Raw genomic sequence first — 18640 nt, 5'->3', positions numbered from 1 at the left:
GGGGTCTCTATGAATTAGAGAGCAGAAGGCGCCTGTGCACTTGTGGCGGTTCCATGGTGTAATGGTTAGCACTCTGGACTCTGAATCCAGCGATCCGAGTTCAAATCTCGGTGGAACCTGCGGCGGTCTGCTTTTTTCTTTCCTGACGATACTTTTTAATTCATTTATTTATTCGCTAAGTGATTGTGATACAACATATATATGTATGGCCTTGAACGAAGCAGGGACAGAATTTCTCCAAGGATAATCTGCCCACAAAGGCCGTCTGGATCTGTAGCCACTGTCACCTGGGTGTCTCCTAAGGAGCCTCTTCGCTTCGCTTTTTTTTTTTTTTTTTAAATCTGGGTCTTTGCCTTTGTCGAAGCTAGCTTCAACAGCTTCGATGTAACTTGATTCCTTTATGCTACAATTTTCAACCTCTAACTTCATTCAAGGGCAGGCGCTTTTCACTCTTTTTCTCTGGAAATTTCTCAAACTATCTCCAGATGTCATTCAGAGAACTTCGCCCACCCTCCTCATCAAGATTCATCAAGAACTTTTTGAGCCCTATTTGTCATGCTTTAAGCTAAACCCCTTTTTGCCCAAATTTGTCATGCTCTAAGCTAAACCCGTCTCCGTAATAATTTCACTTAACAAACAGCAAACACTGGCAATTTTCATTTTAGCGAAAAATGTGGAGTCTTAAGACTCAAGTGACTTGCCAAAGATCTCACAGAAGAGCCTCCCTGTATTTGAAAAGAGTTGGAAAGAAAAGAAAGAAAGAGAAAAGAAAGAAAGAAAGAAAGAAAGGAGAGAAAGAAAAAGAAAACAGTTGTGTATTATCACAAAATGTTTTTCCCACTTGCTGCCATACCCCCTACCACCTATATGCAAACCTTCAATTTAGATCTTTGGGCAAGAGTGCCTGTGCTGAGCAGGATAATGGTTTTCTGAAGTTGTCCACTTCCCAATCCCTGGTAACTGTGAATATTAAATTATGTGGCCAAGGGGAATTAGGGTTACATAGTGGAATTAGAGTTGCAAATCAACTGAAAGAAGACGTGGTCTATGTACACAGTGGAATATTCCTCAGCCATTAGAAATGACAAATACCCACCATTTGCTTCGATGTGGATGGAACTGGAGGGTATGATGCTGAGTGAAATAAGTCAACCGGAGAAGGACAAACATTATATGGTCTCATTCATTTGGGGAATATAAAAAATAGTGAAAGGGAATAAGGGGGAAAGGAGAAAAAATGAGTGGGAAGTATCAGAAAGGGAGACAGAACATGAAAGACTCCTAACTCTGGGAAACGAACTAGGGGTGGTGGAAGGGGAGGTGGGCGGGGGTTGGGGGTGACTGGGTGACGGGCACTGAGATGGTCACTTGACGGGATGAGCAACTGGGTGTTATTCTATATGCTGGCAAATTGAACACCAATAAAAAATAAATTTATAAAAAAAAAAAATAGGGAGCTAGCCTAGATTCTCCAGGTGGGCCTAATTTGTCAGAGGGCTCCTTAAATGTCCAAACAGGAGGCAGTGGTGTGGTGTGAGAAGAGCTCAACTAGCCCTTGTGGCTTTGAAGATGGAAGAAGGCGGCCAGAAGCCTAGGAATGCAGAGGTTTCTAGAAGACAAGAAAAGGCAAGGAAATAGCAAGGAAATGGACTCTTCCCTATGGCCCCCAAAAGCAATACAGCCCTGCAGAAAATATATTGATTTTAGCCGAATTGAGACCACCATGCAGAATTCTGACCTAGAGAACTATAAACTAATAAATGTGTGTTGTTTAAAGTCACCAAGTTTTGGTAATATGTTACAACACCAATAAGAAACTAATACAGTGCTGTTTTCATCGCTTTCTGTGATGGTAGAAGTAATAGGTTTACCTAAAGCTAGATACTTGCCTTGTGCAAAGGTAAGTATTACCCACATTGGGGGAGATGCACAGCATTCTCAAGCAGCTAAATGTTATATGTACTGCAGATTATAAGACACACTCCTAGCTCTACTTGGGTGAGTTAAACAAAATGGGCCCAAGAAAAGGAGGAGATTAATTAACTAGAGAGTTCTGAAGTTGTAATTAATCAGAGTTCTGGTGGTAAGAGCCACAGTTCAGAGAGACTGAGATAATTAAGAAAAACTCCCTGGAGGAGGAGGAACTAGCATTGACCCCTGAAGGAAGAAGGAAGGAAACTCATTTTGACCAGTAGAAGATACCAGATGATAAAAAACATGTTCAGAACGCCATTAATGCCAGAAGAATAATTATAAACTTTTCCCCTTTTAAGACATTTTTTTTTCTCAAGGTCAATAGTATTATTCAGAAGAAGAATTGGGTGGCTGAATAAATTGAGAAGAATTACACAGTTCTCTCCACCTTAGAAGTTCCCTTAGCACACTGGCATTTTAAAGTCTAGATATTTCACTCTTAAGAAATCTTTCTTTACCTTTAATCACAGCATTTCCCAGATTCACCAGACCACAGAACTCTTTTCCCATGGAACACTTGATAGCATCCCTCTGAACTCTTTGGGGGACCCATAAAGGATTTTTGGGCAGAGGGATGACTGAAGTCAACCTGGTCTTAGGAAAAGTAAGTTGGCTGTGGACTGCAGGATTGGGGTAAAGAAAAACTGGAGGTGTATCAGTTAGAAGGCCATTGCAATGAACTAGGTACAAAGTAATAGAAATGGAAGACAGCTATGGGCATAGAGGAGAAAGAAAAATGAAAGGCTGTTATGTAAAAAAAATGGTAAATGGATTCCATGGACAAAGAAGAGAGTAAGGGTTTTCTTGGTTTTTTTTGGAGGAGGGGCAGTAATTGTTTAATATGTCTTTTTTAATCTCTCAAGAAATAAAGGAGTTTAATGTAAATGACTTAAATAATACAGAAATAGAGTAAATCCTTGTTTAAGGATTCTATTTTTAAGTAATCTCCACACCCAATGTGGGGCTCAAACTTACAACCCCCGAATCAAGAGTCACATGCTCTGCCAACTGAGCCAGCGAGGTCCCCCCAAAACATGGAGTACATCTTGAAGGTCCTCCTCTACTTCAATTCCTCCTCCAATCTCAGAGATAACTGCTACATTTTCTTTTTAATATACAGGAAATCAGGTTATGTGTATTGTTTTTCATCTTGAGAAATCTTTCCACATCAGTTTTGACTCATTTGCTACATAAAGTTTTTCTTAGCAAGAATATACTACAGTTGGTACAACCATTCCCATTCTCTTAACTGGTGAAATGGCAAATATTGAAGGTTCACTACATTAAAACCTATTTCTAAGCCATTTCTTTCTTGCCCACTTCCCCTAGAGGCTAAAAACCCAAACAGTCACTTTCCCAGCTACTCTGCAATATTTTATATACTAGGATAAAAATATACTAGCATTATTTTTAATTTTTGCCCATCTGGTTTGCTCAATAATTTCCACTTCCTGATAATCAGTTAATGGAAGTATTTTTTCCTATGTATGTTAGCCTCATAAAAGTATTTTTTCCTATGTATGTTAGCCTCATAAAGACTCATCTTTATTCTGTAGATTTCCTGTCAATATCCTTCTCGCCTTTTTTTGTTATTGTTGGATTATCTTTTCATATCAATGTGGAGGATCTCTTTATATATTTTACCATTTAATCCTTTGCCTGTTATATATCGTACAAATATTTTCTCCAAATATATTACCTGATTTTTAATTTTATTAATGATGCTTTTTTCCATGTTAGTTTTAAATTTTTATTTAATCAGATCTCTCTCAGTCATTTCTTTTATGACTCCTGGGTATTGCCTCTTGCATAAGAGGCTTCTCCACACCAAGATCAGTCAAGATATTTTTTCTCCAAATGTTTTATAATTTTTTTCTCCATCCATATTTTACTTATATTGAGGATGATATGACATTGGGATCTAAATTAATTCTTTCCAAAAGGATAGCCAGTTGTTTCAACGTCAATTATTTGAACAGTCCATCTTTTCCCACTGATTTAAAATGCCTAATTTATTATAAATGAGTTTCACAAATATAGATGAGTCTGTTCTTGAATCTTCACACCATACTTCTGGCAGCTACAAAGGAGCACTGCTCACATGCCCCTTCAGGAGAGAGCCTGTTTTGAGAAGTGTAGTTGGCTGACAATCTCTAGCTGCCACACCTCCAAGATCGACTACAATGTTCACACTGAAACTGTGCTCTCTCTGGACTGTTTCCAATGACTGAACATGGTGGGGGTACTAGAGCTGGACCAGTTCTATCCAAAATGAGACTCAGCTAGTGCGCAGTCTGTAGAGCTCTCCATTGGCCTGAGATTTTCTTAGAATTGCACTATAGTCTGGGACACTTGGGTGGCTCAGTCAGTTAAGCATTTGACACTTGATTTCAGCTCAAGTCATGATCCCAGGATCATGAGATCTAGCCCCACTTTGGGCTCTGTGCTCAGTGGGGAGTCTGTTTGCGACGCTCTCCCCCTCCCTCTGCCCTCCCTCCCCCTCGTGCACACACTCTCTCTTTAAAAATAAATAAATAAATCTTTTAAAAAATTGCATTAAAGTCTGAGGCTCCGGCAGCCCTGGTGGCCCAGTGGTTTAGCGCCACCTTCGGCCTGGGGTGTGACCCTGGAGTCCCAGAATCGAGTCCCACGTCAGGCTCCCTGCATGGGGCCTGCTTCTCCCTCTGCCTGTGTCTCTGCCTCTCTCTCTCTCTTTCTGTCATGAATAAATAAATAAAAGCTTAAAAAAAAAAAAGTCTGAGGCTCTTCTTACCCAATCCTCCTTTCTTCCCTCTCTCCTTGCTTAGGTATTAGACCTAAATTGTTGTCTGAAGGCTGTACCTCTCTTTTGTCCTTCACAGGCATTTCTCCCAAATGAATCTCATACACTTCTAATTCCAGAGGACCTGACCCTGATATAATCCCATTAGCCAAGTTTTCTATTCCTATACCAATATCACACTGCTTTATGCTTTATTATATATAGTTCAATAGTCTATTTTGATGTCTCATATGTAGTACTAAATGCATAAATATTTGTATAGTGCTTAGAACAGTGTCTGACATCTAATTAGAACCACAGGTATTGGGCAGCTCAGGTGGCTCAGCAGTTTAGCGCCACCTTCAGCCCAGGGCGTGATCTTGGAGGCCTGGGGTCAAGTCCTGCATCCGGCTCCCTGTATTCAAAAGGAGCCTGCTTCTCCCTCTGCCTGTGTCTCTGCCCCTCTCTCTCTGAGTCTCTCATAAATAAATAAATAAAAACTTAAAAAAAAAGATGTTATTTATTTTAAAAAAGAACCACATGTATTTGATAAATAAAAATAAATATAGCAATTCCTTCTCACTGTTTTTTTGCCTTTCTAAACTTTTACTCTTTTTAGGGACTTTGTTTTTCAGATGAACCTTAAACTTCTTATATTCCAAAAAGATTCATATTGGAGTTTTGATTAGGATTTCATTACTAATCATTAAAAATATTTTTTTTAGAAATGAAATACAGAGTTTGGACAAGATGTACAAAAATATGAGATTCTGCTTATGAAAATACAAAAAAAGAGTCAAAGATCAGAGGTTTAATATCTATTGGAAGAATGATTAATAGGAGAAGGGAAGGGTGCCTAGGTGGCTCAGTCAGCTAAGCATCTGACTCTTGATTTTGGCTCAGGTCATGATCTCAGGGTCGTGGGAGGAGAATCTGATTGCGATTTTCTCTCTTTCAAATAAACTAATCTTTTTTTATAATAGGAGAAGGGAGGGGGATTTAAAAAAAGCAAAATGTTGACTTTAGTTTCAGGCATATCCAATTTAAACAGCTGGTAGGAAAACCAAAAGGAAATATCCAGTAAGAAGCATAGAAATATAGGTTTGGAAATGTCTTTAATGAAAGAAGCAAGATCTGGAATTTATCCCATCCTCCACTGCCTGGGAGGCAACTGTACATGATTGTTGAAAACAAAGTGGGGACTGATTGGTCTGTATGTAAACTCTGGCTCAGCCATTCACTTGCTGTATCACCTTTAATGATTTATCTAATCTTGTTGAAGCTCAGTTCCTTATCTGCAAAATGAGGACAAACATTAAAGTTGAAATAATGTATATATACCTCTTAGCACCATGCCTGGCACATTGTAAATGTTCAGTTGATGAACTATGTCTCAACAGGGGCCAATTTTGCCCCTGGGGAATTTGATAATGTCTGGGGAGGTTTTGAATGTACATTTGAGAGACCCTACTGGCATCTAGGGGGTGAAGACCAGGAATGCTGTTAAACAGTCTACAATAAGGTCAGCTTGGGGTGGCTCAGCGGTTTAGCACTGCCTTCAGCCCAGGGTGTGATCCTGGAGTCCCGGGACAGCTCCCCCACAACAACAAATTATCTGGTCCAAAATATCAGTAGTGCCAAAGTTTGAGAACCATGCAATAATAGTAAAGACTTGCCAGAGGCCAGGTAGGGCCTATGGTGGGGAAAAACACAGGCATCACCTCTCCAACCTTGCTCATTTTTGAGAAGCTGAACAAATCCCCCCCCCTCCCCCCCCCCCTCAAGGCCTTAGGAAGAGTGCCTGGGACAGACATACTTCTCTTCAGTATCTCAAAGCAGAGCTCAGAGATCTACCAGCCTGACACAAACTACTTCCATATGTGATTCTTATTTCTTAAGTAAACAGACCTCAGTGTCCTATTTTTTGATCCAAAAGGATTTTTACAGTGTCATTCACTTATAACTACTAAACCCTACATATCAGTTTCCTGCTCCTTTTATAATACTAGGCTTATTTCACAATATGAATTTTTTGAGAAAAGTTAAACAGACTTTATGAGGTGGTGACATTTGTTTCTGTGCTTTTTGCCTTTTTAATTGAGTATATTGTAAGGTAACAAATCAAGATAAGGAAATTCTCAGCTTCTGTTATCTTATTACAGTCACTAGAGCAGCAAATAGTCTTTAAAATAGTAAAATATACATGTGTAAATATATTTAAATTATGCATGTTTAAAATAAATGTATGATATAGTTTATTATTTATACCAAAATTCTAGGTAGCTCAATCAGATTTTTTCCATATCAGAAATCGGAATCAGAATAACTTATTTTACTATAACACTTTACTCTTCACATATTCTTAGTCTTCTAGGTTCAGTACTCATAGATCACAAGTTATAGCACAATCATTTTTCAAAAATTAGAAAGAAGGACACAATCAATAGGGTGAAAAGATAACCCACAGAATGGAAAAAATACTCACAAATCATATATCTGGTAAGTGATTCATATCACCAGAATATATAAAGAACAACTACAATAACAAAACAACAGCAACCAAAAAAAAACCCCACCCAATTCAAAAATGGGCAAAGGGGGACGCCTGGATGGCTCAGTGGTTGAGCGCCTGCCTACAGCCCAGGGCACGATCCTGGAGTCCCGAGATCAAATCCCATATCGGGCTCTCTACATGGAGCCTGCTTCCCTGTCTGTGTCCCTGCCTCTCTCTCTGTCTCTCATAAATACATAGATAAAATCTTTTAAAAACATGGGCAAAGGGCTTCAATAGACATTTCCCCAAAGAAGATATACAAATGGCCACTAAGCACATGAAAAGATGCTTAACATCATTACTCATTAGGGAAATGCAAATCAAAACCATATGAGATACCACTTTTCACTCATTATCATAACTATTATTAAAAAACAAAACAAGTGTTGGCAAGGATGTGAAAAAAATGTACCTTGTACAATGCTAGTGAGAATGTAAAATGGTACAGCCCCTGTGTTAAAGAGTTTGGTGGTTCTGTAAAAAGTTAAATAATTACTGTATAGTACAATAATATATCCAAAAAAAAAGTGAAAGCACAGACTCATAAATGTACACCAACATTCATAGCATTATTCACAACAGCCAAAAGATACAAATAACATGAGTTCCATCAACAAATGAATGGATAAACAAAATGTGATATGTACTAACAATGTCATGTTATTTAGTCTTTAGAAAGGAGCAAAATTCTGATACATGCTACAGCATGGGTGACTCCTGAATACATTATGCTGAGTGAAATAAGCCAGATACAAAAAGACAAATATCATATGATTCTACTTATATGAGGTACCCAGAATGAGTAAATTCTTAGAAAGTCAAAAGGAAAAAAAAAAAAAGAAAGTCAAAAGGACCAGGGAACTATTGTCTGGAGGTACAGAATTTCTGTTTGGGATGATGAAAAAGTTCTGGAAACAGACAGTGGTAATGGTTGTGCAACAATCATCGATGTACTTAATGCCACTGACCAACTTAAAATGGTTAAGATGGTAAATTTTATGTATATATTTTAACACAAAAAAACTGAAAGGAACTGGATTTCAGTTTTTAAAAAATGGATAAAAAGAGGAAACAGAAGGTCAGGGAAAAAGGGCAGATAGTGGCACAAGACTGGGACAGGCTACTGTGAGTTCCTCAGGCTTGCCAGGATCCCTGTCATTCTGGGGCTCTTTGCCTCTTTCCTGACAACCTCCCAGAATTCCTGTAGGTTGGTTGGCTTTTAGATCAAAGTTAACTTGTTCATCCACATCCACACCTAGCCCAGAAATGATAACCACTATGGCCTCTGAAATTCCACCATTACAGTCATTTCTTTGGATGAGTACCAGTTAGCAGCTGTCTTCCTTTCCCACACTCTTACCCTGTGCCTCTATGTGTGGTTGTGTGTTTACTACCACCTCCTAGAAGAGTGAATTGGCTTTGGCACCGTGGAACTCTATCAAGTCGATGCGATCCCCCATGGGGTAAGAACTACACTCATTCAAAAGAGAAAAAAATACCTAGTTGACCACCAGAGTCTCATTTTTGTTGTTCCCCAATCATTTGGTGGGGGTGGGGAGGACCTAGATATTTTAGTAATTTAAAAATAGATATACTACAATATGGAGCAGCTGGGTGGCTCAGTGGTTGAGTGTCTGCCTTTGTCTCAGGTCGTGATCCCAGGGTCCTGGGATCTCAGGGTCCTGGGATCCAGTCTAGCATCAGGCTCCTCACAGGGAGCCTGCTTCTCCCTCTGCCTATGTATCTGCCTCTCTCTCTCTGTCTCTCATAAATAAATAAATAAATAAACTCTTAAAACAAACAAACAAAACCCCACAATACTAAATTGGTCATGGTGAGCAAAAATAAATAAATAAATAAATAAATAAATAAATAAATAAATAAATAAATAATAAAAGTGACACTTTTAGATGTAGAGCCAAAGCTTTAAACAAAGGAACAATCACTGTATGACCCAGTCAATCCACTCCTAAGTATTTATCTGAAAGACATGAAAGTATATATCCATACAAAATCCTATATATGAATGTTTATATTTATTTGTAATACCATGAAATTGCGAATAGCCCAAATGTCCATCAAAAGGTGAATGGATAAAAAAAAAAAAAGGTGAATGGATAAGCAAATCTTGGTGCATCTACATAATGGAATACTACTTAGTAATACGAGGTACATACGACAAAGTAGATGAATCTCAAAATAATCAAGTTGAGTGAAAGAAGCCAAAGGACAAAAAGTACGTATTGTATGATTCCATTTATATAAAATTCCCAAACATGCAAACTGACCTAACGTGAAAGAAAACAGATAAGTAGTCTAAAGACAAGAGTGGAGGGGGCGTTATTTAAAAGGTATGAGGACATTTGTGGGGATGAAGGATACGTTTGTTATCTTGGTATGATGATAGTTTCACAGGTGTGTGTGTGTGTGTATATATATATATATATATATATATATATATATATATATATAATTTCACACTTTAAATGCAGCTTGTCTTTTTTTAAAAAGAAAGAGGGAGAGAGAAACCACAAAAAGACAAAAGGTCCTCCCTTATCTTCAGTATTATTGAATACAAGGCTGGAATGCACAAATGCAAAACAAAAACACCACTGCTGCTCTTGCACGCAAGCACACACACACAAACACACTTATCACTTGCTAAGTCACCCAAGTGTTTCCTTTACAATATGTCTAAATAGTGTCCCTTTCCATTCCCATAGACACTGGTCTGGTCTAAGCCCTCTTTCTGAACCATTACGCTACACCCTAGCCTTACCCCCAATCCAACATGGGCTGCCAGAATAATCTTGACAAAGGATACCTCCAACCATATGACCCCAATTATCCAGAGCCCATCACTGGAAAATCCAAATATGTACATCCATAACTGAAAAACCAAAGGTTATAAAAGAAAACGTCAGGGGGCGCCTGGGTGGCTCAGTAGGTTAAGTGTTCACCTTAGGCTGGGGTCATGATCCCAGGGTCCTTGAATGGAGCCCCTGGCTCCTCTGAAAGCCTGCTTCTCCCTCTCCCTCTGCTGCTCCCCCTGCTTGTGCTCTGTCAAATAAATAAATAAAATATTAAAAAGTTAAACGTTAGAAGTGGTTACCCCCTAGAGAGCAAGATCATGGATGATTTTTTTTCTTTTGCTTATCTGTTTTCTCTATTTTGCAGTAGTTTTTAAAATAAAAACATCTCTCAAATATTCTTGCTTAAGATTATTATTTCAAAAAAACAATGAATACTCATTGTAAAATATTAAAATGATACAAACAATATTGAAGTACAGTAAAGTTGGAAAAGGCAGTTTGTTTTCTCCTGGTCACCAACATTGTGGTTGTCTCCCCAACATCCACCCACCCCTCCCATCCAGGAAGCAGCCAGGCACTTTGGTGGGATTATCTCCACTCACAGTTCCAGGAGTGGCTTTTGCAGTTCTCAACCTTGACAACCAAACCGTGATATTGCAATAAACATTTCATAATACTCCTTTACCATCCTGACTTATTAAATCAATAGATCATATGTTATGATATAACTTATGATATAATGCTATACTATAATATAAAGGAGAGATAATAAGAAAATAATTCCTTGTAACATGATATGTATTTCAACATGTAAATGCTTGGGCACAATAATAAAAGAAGACATAATGAGGTAGTTAGATGCTTGCACCTAATGGCAGAGTCACCATTCATTCAACAAATAGTTTTTGAGCACTACATATTGAGCACTGTCCTAAGTTTACTGAAGATACAGACAGAAATCCTCATGAAATTTACATTCTAACAGGGTGATGGGATACAGACAACAAACAACATGATATAAGTAAGTTAGTTATTACATTAGAAGTTAATAAGTATTTTTGGGGGAAAAAAACGAAACCAGAGTTCAGAGCAGTAGGGAAGTGGATAGTAGGTTGCAATTTAAAATAGAGTGGTCAGAGCACCTGGGTGGCTCAGTTAAGTGTCTACCTTTGGCAGGGTCCTGGGTTCAGGCCCCATGTAGGGCTCCTTGCTCAGCGGAAAGTCTGCTTCTCCTCCTGCCCTCCTTCACCCCTGCTCTCTCACACTCGCACTGTGTCTCTCAAATAAATAAATAAAATCCTTTAAAAAAATAAGAGTGGTCAAGGCGGGTCTCACTAGAGAGCCACACTGGGGCAAAGATTTGAAGGAGGTAAGGGAATGAATCATACAGGTATTTAGGGGGAAAGTATCCAGTCAGAGGGAATAGACCATGCAAAAGCCCTAAGGCAGAAACTTATCTGGTGTATGTGCTTTAAGTGGCCAGTGAGGCGGATTGGGGTTAGTAATAGAAGAAAAAGCAGAAGCGGGCGATGAGCCACAGAGGTAACAGAGCCAGATCTCTCAGGGTTTCATAGAACATTGTAAGGCTTGTACTCTCAGTAAAATGGTGCAATATTAGATGATTTGGAGCAGAGGAGTGATGTGATCTGATCTACATTTTAAAAAGAAAAATCTGGCTGCTCTGTTGAGAATAGATTGTACCGTGGAAGCAGAGGGACCAGTTGGGAGACTGTTACAAGAATTCAGGCGAGAAATGAAAGCAAGAGCTACAAATGCATACTAATATTCAGTACCGTATTTCATAGAATCTAAGATGTCATTGATCATAGAATACGTCCCGATTTCAGGGATAAAATATGCAGTGTGAATTGCATTATGCAGTGTGAACTGGTAACTCAAATACCATAAATGGTGTTGGTTGTTGAAAACATGATTTTCTGAAGTAGTGAACGACTCTTGGTAAAGTTCCAAATGAAACAAAAGTACTATTTTCTCTCACTTTACCCATAATTCTCACATCTTGAAGTTTGGAGTATATTAAGACCATGCAAAAAAATAGTTCATGTTTATATACATGATGCAGTTAGGGTATACTAGGTTCAGATTATAAACAAGATTTTTTTTCAATGTACATTAATGTCAAGTAGGACATTACAAGTCAAGCAAGATGTGGGAAAATTCTGAATTGTATTGGATTGTCCCATACATTATCAGAAGCTAGTATCTCTGGCCTACATTCTCTAAATTTCCGATCATTATAACAACCAAAATTACTCCCTAAGTTTACAAATAGGTCCCTAGAATATGATGCCAGCATAGTGCATGATTCAAGAACAGGCAGCTGCCCAGGATTGTGACAAGTGACAGAAGCCCACAGGCCTGCATGTGCCAGCAACCCTCCCACCACCAGGGGGAGCCAGCCTCAGGATGCGGCCTTTATCTTTTCAAAAAATGAAATTATTTTTTTTTAAATTGTGGTACAAAATACATAAAATTTACCATCTTAACCACTTTCAAAGATATTTTGTTTATTTGAGAGAGAGCGCACATGTATGCGAGCAGGGAGGGGAGTTTGGGGGGTCAGGGAGAGAGGAAGAGAGAAAATCCTCAAGCAGAGGCCAAACTGAGCCCAGAGCCCAAGGCCAGGCTAGATCCCAGGATGGTGAGATCATGAGCTGAGCCGAAACCAAGACTCAGATGCTTAACCAACTGAGCCACCCAGGCACCCCCCATCTTAACCATTTTTAAGTGTACATTAACATTTTTGTGCAACCAATCTTCAGAACTCTTTTCATCTTGCAAAAAGAAACTCTATACCCATAAAACCACAACTCCCCATTCCCCACTCCCTACAGGTCCTTGGCAACCACCATTCTACTTCTACCTTTATGAGTTTGGCCACTCTAAGTACCTCATATAAATGCAATCATACAGTATTTGCTCTGTTGTGTCTGGCTTACTTCACTTAACATAATGTTCTCAAGAAGGTTTTGCCTTTGAAGGCAAAAGACAAGACAGAGGAAAGCTAGCAGCTGAATGACATCGTTGAATCTTTTTATCAAACCTTCAATAAAGCTCGATTTATGGCTGGACATTTTTGTAATTTGGCCAACATATTCCACTTATTATTTAGGCATACTTGTATCTAATTTTCTATATTTTATATTTCTATACTTTGTCTAATTTTCTTTAATGTACAAATAAAGATGTGTATTTTATGTTTACATAAGTGAAGTTCTATAATACTGTTAAACAACCTAATTTTTTCATGGGCATCTTTCACTGTTAATTAATGTAGATCTAGCTTCAATTCTTTTAGAGTTCAGTTGTATGGATGAACCAGGGTTTGTTTAATGAATCTGCTATTGACAAACATTTAGGATCGTCTGAGTGTTTTGATACTGTAAACATGCTGCACTGAACATCCTTCTGCACATTTATTTCCTATGAATACATTCCTAGAAGAAATATCTTCCCAATGGCTGTATTAATTTCTATTCCCAATAATAATTTATGGAAGTTCCTGATTCTCTATAGTCTTAAAAATATGGAGTATTTTCAATCATTTTCATCTTTACTTATGTAACATATAAAAAAAATATTTAACTTTTATGTAATGAGGAGTTCCCTTTTGCAAGTAAAGAATTTTTAAATTTTTGGGCAGCCTGGGTGGCTCAGCTGTTTAGCACCGCCTTCAGCCCAGGGCCTGATCCTGGGTCTCCAGGATCAAGTGCCACGTCAGCCTCCCTGCATGGAGCCTGTGTCTCTGCCTCTCTCTCTCTCTCTCTCTCTCTCATGAATAAATAAATAAAATCTTAAAAAAAGAATTTTTAAATTTTTAACTGGCCATGATACACTACATAGAAAACCCAAAAGACTCCACCCCAAGATTGCTAGAACTCATACAGCAATTTGGCAGGGTGGCAGGATACAAAATCAATGCCCAGAAGTCAGTGGCATTTCTATACACTAACAATGAGACTGAAGAAAGAGAAATTAAGGAGTCAATCCCATTTACAATTGCACCCAAAAGCATACGATACCTAGGAATAAACCTAACCAAAGAGGTAAAGGATCTATACCCTAAAAACTATAGAACACTTCTGAAAGAAATTGAGGAAGACCACAAAGAGATGGAAAAATATTCCATGCTCATGGATTGGAAGAATTAATATAGTGAAAATGTCAATGTTACCCAGGGCAATTTATACGTTTAATGCAATCCCTATCAAAATACCATGGACTTTCTTCAGAGAGTTGGAACAAATTATTTTAAGATTTGTGTGGAATCAGAAAAGACCCCCAAATAGCCAGGGGAATTTTAAAAAAGAAAACCATAGCTGGGGGCATCACAATGCCAGATTTCAGGTTGTACTACAAAGCTGTGGTCATCAAGACAGTGTGGTACTGGCACAAAAACAGACACAGGGGTCAATGGAACAGAATAGAGAACCCAGAAGTGGACCCTCAACTTTATGGTCAACTAATATTCGACAAAGGGGGAAACACTATCCACTGGAAAAAAGACAGTCTCTTCAATAAATGGTGCTGGGAAAATTGGACATCCACATGCAGAAGAATGAAACTAGACCACTCTCTTGCACCAGACACAAAGATAAACTCAAAATAGATGAAAGATCTTAATGTGAGACAAGATTCCATCAAAATCCTAGAGGAGAACACAGGCAACACCCTTTTTGAACTCGGCCACAGTAACTTCTTGCAAGATTCATCCATGAAGGCAAGAGAAACAAAAGCAAAAATGAATTATTGGGACTTCATCAAGATAAGAAGTTTTTCAAAGCAAAAGATACGGTCAACAAAACTCAAAGACAACCTACAGAATGGGAGAAGATATTTGCAAATGACGTATCAGATAAAGGGCTAGTTTCCAAGATCTATAAAGAACTTCTTAAACTCAACACCAAAGAAACAAACAATCCAATCATGAAATGGGCAAAAGACATGAACAGAAATCTCACAGAGGAAGACATAGACATGGCCAACACGCACATGAGAAAATGCTCCGCATCACTTGCCATCAGGGAAATACAAATCAAAACCACAATGAGATGCCACCTCACACCAGTGAGAATGGGGAAAATTAACAAAGAAAGGGGAACCCTCCTGCACTGTTGGTGGGAATGTGAACTGGTGCAGCCACTCTGGAAAACTGTGTGGAGGATCCTCAAAGAGTTAAAAATAGATCTGCCCTATGACCCAACAATTTCACTGCTGAGGATTTACCCCAAAGATACATATGCAATGAAATGCCGGGACACCTGCACCCCGATGTTTATAGCAACAATGTCCACAATAGCTAAACTGTGGAAGGAGCCTCGGTGTCCATCGAAAGATGAATGGATAAAGAAGATGTGGTCTATGTATACAATGGAATATTCCTCAGCCATTAGAAATGACAAATACCCACCATTTGCTTCGAGGTGGATGGAACTGGAGGGTATTATGCTGAGTGAAATAAGTGAATCGGAGAAGGACAAACATTATATGGTCTCATTCATTTGGGGAATATAAAAAATAGTGAAAGGGAATAAAGGGAAAAGGAGAAAAAATGAGTGGGAAATATCAGAAAGGGAGACAGAACATGAAAGACTCCTAACTCTGGGAAGCGAACTAGGGGTGGTGGAAGGGGAGGTGGGCAGGGGGTGGGAGTGACTGGGTGACGGGCACTGAGGTGGGCACTTGGTGGGATGAGCCCTGGGTGTTATTCTATGTGTTGGCAAATTGAACACCAATAAAAAATAAATTTATAATAATAAAATAAAATAAAGAAAAAAATTTTAATGGCCATTTTCATTTCTTTTTTTGTGAAATGACTATTGAAATCTTTTGTCCATTTGTCTATCAGGGTATTCATCACTTGCCTAATGACTCATAAAAGCTCTTTAAAGAATTAGGAATATTGGGACAACTGGGTGGGTCAACAGTTGAGCGTCTACCTTTGGCTCAGGGCGTGATCCTGGGGTCCAGGATTTAATCCTGCATCAGGTTCCCTGTGAGGAACCTGCTTCTCCCTCTGTGAGAGGCAGAGATGCCTCTCTCTCTCTCTGTGTGTCTCTCATGAAAAAATAAATAAAATCTTTAAAATAAATAATTAATTAGGAATATAAAGCCCTTGTCAATCAAATATGTTGCAAATATTTTTCCCAATATATGATTTTTATTTTAGCATTTTTAATGAAATATTTTCCACAAAGAAGTTCTGTTTTTGTAGAAGCATTATTTTTTTTTTGTAGAAGCATTATTTTATTCATATATGAATATCCAGTTGTCCCAACATTTATTGAATAGCCTGTCTTTCCTGTTTTGAAATGCCATCTTTACATCTTAAATCCCCACACTAAAACTTCACAGTATATGGATCTGCTTTAGGGCTTTCTATTTCATTCTATTGATTCGTTTTTCTACCCATGTGTCAGCTGCTCCTTCTGATTCTTCTCTTTCTTTCTTTCAAAATTTTCTTGCCTTTATCACATTTCTGCTTTTCAGATGAACTTCAGAAACGATTTGAAGTTCCAAAGAATCTATTCTGATTTTGTTTGGAATTGCAATTAATGATTAATTTGTGAAGAAATGACTTTTTTTTTTTTTTTATGATAGTCACAGAGAGAGAGAGAGAGAGGCAGAGACACAGGCAGAGGGAGAAGCAGGCTCCATGCACCGGGAGCCCGATGTGGGACTCGATCCAGGATCTCCAGGATCGCGCCCTGGGCCAAAGGCAGGCGCCGAACCGCTGCACCACCCAGGGATCCCCGAAATGACTTATTTTTGAAATTGAATTTTCCCTTCCATGAACATATCTGTCTATTATTCAAATTTTATTTTATGTATTTTATTATTTTTTAAGACTTTATTTATTCATTCATGAAAGACACACAGAGAGAGAAAGAGGCAGAGACACATGCGGAGGGAGAAGCAGGCTCCATGCAGGGAGCCCAACGTGGGACTCAGTCCTGAGTCTCCATGATCACACGAGGGCTGAAGGCTGCGCTAAACTGCTGAGCCATCCGGGCTGCCCTATTTTATGTATTTTAGTAAAATTGTGTTGTTTTCTCTGAAAGCTCCTACACATTTTAGATTCAGTTTATTCAGAGGTATTTCATAACTTTTGCTATTACTGTAAATCAAATATTTTTCTAACCGGCATATATATTACTTTTGTATGTATGTGTGAGTGTGCATGTGTGTGTTTACATGCATATCTATAAAGTATATACATCCCCATAGCCACCTTCTTGAACTCTTTAAAAAAATTTTTTCTCCTTTCTTGGAGTTACCTCAATACATAACAAAATGGTCTCCAAATGATTTTTTAAACTCTCTTTCAAAAGCTATACTTTTATTTTTCTTGTCCTATCACATTAGATAGGACTTCCAGAAAAACATTTAACAATAGAAGTAGTAACTGGACTTTTTATCTTGTTTCTATTTTTTAATAATAGTTTTATTGAGATATAACTCATGCACCATAAAATTCACCCTGTTAAAGTGTACAATTTAGTGTGCTCTCAGAAAGCTAAGGCTGGATCCTAAAGGTACTTATACTGAAGGCTGACAGCTAACTACAGTCCTTTCAGTTGACTGAGCATTATATTTCCACAGTTGCCATATTTGTATTATAATCTCTTAGGTAGGGGCGCCTGGGTGACTCAGTTGGTTAAGCATGTGCCTTCGGCTCAGGTCATGGTCCCAGGGATTGAGCCCTGTGTGGGGCTCCCTGCTCAGCAGCAAGTCTGCTTCTCCTTCTCCCTCTGCTGCTCCCCCTGTTTGTGCTCTCTGAAATAAATAAAATCTTAAAAAAAAAATCTCTTAGATATATATGATCTCACAAAGTTTAGAATATCCTCCTCTTGGGAACCCTGGGTGGCTCAGCGGTTGAGCGTCTGCCTTTGGTTCAGGGCGTGATCCTAGAGTCTCGGGATCAAGTTCCACATCGGGCTCCCTGGAGAGGGAGAAGCACAGAGCCTGCTTCTCCCTCTGCCCATGTCTCTGCCTCTCTCTCTCTATGTCTCTCATGAATAACTAAATAAAATATTTAATATATATATAATAAATTAATAAGTAACTACCCTCTAATCTCAGGATATTCAGATAATTCTGGGCAGAAAAGTATTTGATAACAGGTCTTACCAGTGGTATGCTAGTAAATGTTTAACAACTAGTTCTTGTGCATACTGATTGCTAGTGTTTGCTGATTTCTAAGGTATCAATATTCCCACCATGGTCTATTTTGTTACCTACATGATGTCAACCAGGATGCAAAATCCCTGAAAATTTGACAATCAGTCCTCTCAATCTGAAACAAGCCAGCTCCACCACACCACTGGTTCTTAACCAAAGAGGTTTTGGTGTGTTTTTTTCTTCCTTCCTCTTGGATTTTTTATTTTTTGAAAAAGAAAATTAGAATAACGTTAAATGAAATTTAAAAAATTAGTTCACCCATAATTCATCTACTCTAACAACTAATATAACTCCACAATTTTCTGTGTTTTTTTCCAGTCTTTGCTTTATGCATAC

At 38.4% G+C, this 18640-nt stretch overlaps 1 non-coding gene across 1 annotated transcript; it reads left to right on the top strand.

Moving 5' to 3' along the window:
* Positions 1-47: 47 nt before the first annotated feature.
* TRNAQ-CUG (transfer RNA glutamine (anticodon CUG)) lies at positions 48-119 on the top strand. The gene has a single exon. It is a non-coding gene; the product is annotated as a tRNA-Gln (tRNA).
* The last annotated feature ends 18521 nt before the right edge of the window (positions 120-18640 follow it).

The sequence above is a fragment of the Vulpes vulpes genome, chromosome 15, assembly GCF_048418805.1.
Source record: "Vulpes vulpes isolate BD-2025 chromosome 15, VulVul3, whole genome shotgun sequence".
Classification (NCBI taxonomy): Eukaryota; Metazoa; Chordata; class Mammalia; order Carnivora; family Canidae; genus Vulpes; species Vulpes vulpes.
The sequence above is the reverse complement of the archived record's forward strand: the minus strand, read 5'-3'. Positions and strand labels throughout refer to the sequence as shown.